The sequence below is a fragment of the Pinus tabuliformis genome, chromosome Q (assembly GCF_031772625.1).
Source record: "Pinus tabuliformis cultivar Carrire ecotype Pingquan chromosome Q, CPIR1, whole genome shotgun sequence".
Taxonomy (NCBI): domain Eukaryota; kingdom Viridiplantae; phylum Streptophyta; class Pinopsida; order Pinales; family Pinaceae; genus Pinus; species Pinus tabuliformis.
The window spans coordinates 1,386,966,546-1,386,972,545 of NC_142296.1; positions in this window are offsets into that span (position 1 = coordinate 1,386,966,546).

Consider the following 6,000-nt stretch of genomic DNA (forward strand, 5'->3'; position numbering starts at 1 on the left):
AATAGGTCTGGCTATGGGATTCGGGGATTCAGTTGGTTGATAAATCACTTTGTCTCATGATGAGTGGATTCATCGCAGAGAGTGATCTAGTTTAGTCTTGGGATGCCACATGGGAGAGTGAACAAATCTTGCAGCACCCAGTTTTACATTTGCTTGGGGACAAGCAACATTCAAGAGGGGAGGACTGTAATGTCCCTTCCTAATTGTTTTCCCAAGATGAGGAGAAACCATTTTTGGCAATTTTGTTATTTTTGGCTCAATGAAATTTTGATGGAAGAACTTAGAGAAAAGGGTGTTGATGTGCCTTTTAGTGGATTGTGGGGGCCATTCACCCACCCAAAATATGTGCCTCTTGGAGGCAACTTGATTTTTCTAAGTGGGGGATCGAAATATTCGATGGGACTCACATGGGGCCCAAGGGAGAAAGAATAAATAGAAAGAAGTGAGTAGAATTTGGGGCCTTTTGATGATTTCATAGTTTCATTGTTGCTTTGGCAGTTTAGCTAAGCTACAAGTGTTGTTAAGCAAAGGAGCTTCCCAAGGAGCGAAGCTCATCCATCTCTTCGGTGGACTTCGAGTGCCACCCTAGGAGGGCTTTCTTTCCCATTGGAGATAGAGATAATATCACCCAGCAGTGGAGTACGTTGCCTTGGCCAGCAAGGACACAGTTTGGGAGCAGTTGGGGATGCAGTGGGAGAAACTGTGTGTTTGGTGGAGCATGGGATTCAGGCAATTCAGTTGGGAAGGTTGCTGGAGGTATTCACATCGATTTGCCATGTAGGAGAGGAGATATTACAGTAGGAAGTCCAGTCAAATACCCAGGTCGAGCTACTGGTCAAAGGGCCTACATCATCCTCACTCAGGACTGCGTAGTTAGTAGTGGGGGTCACCTGAAAGGAGGCTTAACAGGAGGATTGGGGAGATGGGTTGTGGGGAAATTGTTGGGAGTTTGATTTGGGGAGGTTTCTAGACCTTCTGCCAGCAATTTACAATAGTTCCAGCTACAGGCAGTGAGTTACAGTATTGGAGGAGGGCCAATCCCAAAGGGTCGAATTTGGAGGGTCAAAACCAGAGCAAACCCTTTCTGGGTTTTTTTAGGTTTTCGACAAGGATCACAACCTAAATTTACATAATTTTTTGGGTAGTTTTGAGGGGCCAATCAAGGGGCCAAGTCAGCCAGCAGTGTAGAAAAACCGGGCCAATCCCCAAGGGTCGAATTTGTCAGGTCAAAACCAAGGAAAATGCTTTTTGAGTTTTTCTGGGGTTTTGGAGAGGAGAACATCCCTAAAGTTGGAGAAATTTTTGGGTTGTTTTGAGGGGGTAAATCAAAGCTTGAAGTCGGCCAGCACTGTATTTTGAGGGGACAGTGTAGTTTTCTGGGAGCATCAAATTCACAGCAGTTGGGCACTTTGTATTGATCATTTGAGGCTTGTATTTTTCCTTGTGCAAGCCCAGGTGCACCTAATCCAACTTATATTATACTCTAGTTTATTTATTAATGAAAAATGGGCCGATTTGGTTGTTGATGAGAAATTGTTGTTCATATGTTCCTTACAAAAATAAAATTTTATTGTGAATGTTCTTGCCTTTGTTATCACTGCAAATCTTCCATTAGTAATATTACAAAACCCCATGGAATTGTACAACAATACACAATACCATATACTCCATAACATAAAAGAGTAGGTGAAAGGAACAATAGAACCCTGATTGGATGTGTACGAAGCATGTTAAAATCTAAAAATCGTACCAATTCTTTTTGGGTCGAAGCTGTTAACATTGTTGTTTACTTGAACAATAAAAGTAAAACTAAAATTTTAGATCATAAAACTCCCTGGGAAGAATTTTTTGGTTATGAACTAGTAGTAATCCATGTGAGAATCTTCATTAGCAAAGCATTCTCTCATGGTTTGAAAGAAGATAGGAGGAAACATGATGTGAAATCCATAAGGTGTATTTTCATAGGTTATTGTTTTGATCATAAAGCTTGTAAGTTGTTTGATCCTTGTATGCATAAAATCATTTCAAGTAGAGATGTATTATTTCATGAGCTTGCAAATGAAGGCCATAATAATGACAAATATGATGCATGACATATCCCTTATGAGTATGATGATGTCAAAGATGAAGCAAATGATCAGAAAGAACAAAAGGAGGAGGAACAATTCAACGACATAGACACCTTTAGCAGCCACACAACACGAAGAGGAAGAGATGATTCACCACGAAGTAGGAGAAGAGAAGAAAGCAACGAAGTACCAATAAGGTCATCTCGTCGAACTAAACCATCAGAAAGATTTAAATATTATGACTTAATGACTAAAGTTATGAATATCATAAAACCTTCGAATTTCAAAGAATCTAATAAGCATAAAGAGTGGAGAGATGCAATCAAGGAAGAATATGAGTCTATTGTGAAGAATGATACTTGGAAAATGTTATAATTACTTGAAAATAAGGCACCAATAGGATCCAAATGCCTGTTAAAACCTAAATTTAAAGCTGATGGAAGTATAGATAAATATAATGCCAAGTTAGTTGCAAAAGGATACTCACAAAAAGAGGGAATTGATTATGAGGAAACTTTTTCACCTGTAGCTAAGTAAAATACAATTAGAATGATGATTTATTTAGCTACTAAACATAAATGGAATCTACATCAACTAGATGTTAAATCTACCTTCCTAAATGGGGAACTAAAAGAAGAAGTATACCTTGTTCAACCAAAATAGTTTGTTAAAAAGGTGCAAGAGAACCTTGTTTGCAAGTTAAAGGAAGCATTATATGGACTAAGACAAACACCAATATCATGGTATGTGAAGATTGATTCTTTCTTTCTTTAGAAAGGTTTTATGAAAAGAAAAAGTGACCCTAATCTATATATCATGATGGATCAAAATGGGCGTGCTATTATGATTTCTCTATATGTTGATGATCTTATTATACCATGAAATGATTCTAAGTCAATTGATGAAGTTAAAGGTCAACTGTCATAAGATATTGAAATGAAATACCTTGGTGAATTGCAGTATTTCTTAGGTCTTCAGATATGGAGAGAAGATGGACAAACATTGGTTACACAGAGTAAGTATATTAGGGAGTTACTAAAAAGAGTCCAAATGGACCAATGTAGCGTAGTATCAATACCATTAAAACATAATTCTAAACTCGACAATAATGATGGAACAAGAGAGGTGGATGGTACACTATATTGTCGACTAGTGGAAATTTTAAACTATCTCACTACAACTAGGCTAGATATAGAATATTCAGTTAGCATTCTAAGTCAATTCATGGCCAAAACTCTTGAAATCCATTAGGGAGAAACTAAAAGAGTACTTCAATATCTGAAAGGAACAATTAATTCTGGTATTAAATATATTGATGACTTTGATGTTGAGTTAATGGGCTATTTTGATTCAAATTGGGCTAGAAATCCTGATGACAACAAATAAACTTTAGGTTATTCATTTAGCCATGGATCTAGGATTGTGGCTTTGAGTAGTAAGAAACAACCAACTGCTTCTTTATCATCCACTAAAGGAAATTATAAAGCTTTGTGCATTGTTATCCTTGAAAATTTCTTGCTTAGACAAATTCTTGAAGAAGTAGGAGAAGCATAGAAATCACCAATCATTATTAAGTGTGACAATCAAAGCATTATCAATTTAGCCAACAATCATGTGTACCACACAAGATCCAAACATATTGAGACACATTATCATTCTATTAGGGAAAAGATGCAGTCCAAGAAAATTTGATTTAATCTATTGTAATACTAATGAAAATGTGGCTGACAACTTTACATTCAAAGACTTTTGAGGTCTAAAATGGGCCTCTTAAGAAAAATGTACAACAAAAATAAAATTTATAAGAACCAATAAGATTCGAGATGATGATGTTAACCATGGGAGATGATTCACCATTTTTGGAGTAAAAAGTAAAAATATTAAAAAATAATAAAATAATAAAACTACTTTTTCAACTCGCATTTTCAGCTTATCTCCCAAATGTTTTACTCAAATTTCGAGAAGGAGTACTCGTTGGATTAAAAATTTAATTTCTCTTCCAAGAATTACCCATGTTGCATACTTTCGATGGACCCTGCTAAAAGAAAAATGAGAAATACATGAAGAAACGTGATTGCAATCACATTTTTCATGTATTTCTCATTTTTTGTGTAGCAAGGTCCATCGAAAGTATGCAACATGGGTGCTCCTTAGATGAGGAATGAAATTTTTCATCCAACGAGTACTCCCACTTGAAATTTTAGTAAAACCTTTGGGAGATAAGTTGAAAATACGAGTTGAAAAAATAGTTTTTTTCTTTTTTCCTGCTAAAATTTGATAATGTTTTATTATTTCCACTATTATTTTATAATTTCCTTAGGAGGCCCATTTTAGAGCTCAAAATTCCCCCAATGCAAAGGCTCTTGGAAAGGAAAAATTTGAAGTATCTAGGAATCAGTTGGATGTGGTAGAAAACACATTTCTCCATTAAGGAGGAGTGTTGGAATAATGAAGAAACATCTAGAAGATTCTCCCATAATTAGATCTTGTTATGTGCTTTTAGAGTTGTTTTCCTTGATTATACTTATTTGTTTGGTAGTTCTTATATTCAGGAATATGTTGAACCATATTCTAATCCTATATATGTAATACTTTGGTGGCCTAGGGAATATATTATGTGTTGTGCAGTCTCCTAAGTGAGTGCTCTTCTCACCAGAGAGTTGCAGCCTTATTTAATTTTGTATTTCTATTTTCTATGTATTTTGTGGTTCTTGACTTGCAGTCCCCGATGTAGCCATTGTGAATAAATATAGTGTGTTGCTATAGCATATACCCGTGCGTATCATTATTGGTATTAGTTCCAACAAATGCAGACCCTTTTGCACATAGAAATAACTTCTTCGACTTTACACATATTGTCAACAATGTACCATTTGCATTATTCATTGTGTAATATGTAACTATGGTGTATATATTTGACTTAAGGAAGTCGTGCTCCATTGGTCGCTCCATTCAGGACAACTTTATAGCCATAATCTTAGATTTCAACCCCTGGGAGAGGTCTGTGAGAATCCAAGTCCCTGGTTGGTATAATGAAAGCATGGAATTCCATATCGAGAGCCTTGTGGGCTTCATTACTTGGCAAGATCATCCCTGAAAACATTGTAACAAACATGCCATGTATAGTTGCATTACTAAGCCCACCATTTACTGGCTCCATCATTTGGGGTATCGATGATAAATTCACATGTACGGGGATCAAATATTGCAATTGTTTGAATACTTTGAACATTTGAACCCCAGGGTGATTTTGTCACTATCTCCATTTGAACCCTGGTGTAATTATATCACTCTATATCCAATAGGCACGGAGCTATTAGAGAATGGAAAATTGCTTTTCCCCATGCTAGGATTGCAGAAGTGAATAACCGAATGAACTAATCATCCACCAACATCATCGACATTAACATTGATGTCAAATGTCTCCACCACAACACCTACATCGATAAACAGAGATAATTTATCAAAATTAAATCATATATACGTGGAAGTAACCCACCAACCTCAGCTCACGGGCCTATTATAAAGTATGAGATGATAACACCTCCACACATTCTTATTCTGTGTTAAATCAAAATAGAACAAGCATTGTGCTTTCCAGGGAGGACTCAAAAGCATAACCAAATATCGTTTATGAATCCAAGGACTTCTTAGTAGGCTACATCTTAGCCAAATTATTATCACTTCTGCTACTTCTACTACCATGATAATTGTTTATCAATCTTCCTATATAAAATCCCAATTTATTTTGTGAGACCCTAGATTTATATCAACCATAACCAGTATTCCACCCTAGGTCTACAACTCCCAACGTCCTCTAATATCACATTCACTGCATCATCTGGCAGAGCTCAAACACTTCTTCCAATGTGACTTTGTTTGTCTTTCTTGCATTCAACTAAGTGGAGAATAAATTTTAAAATATGACCTT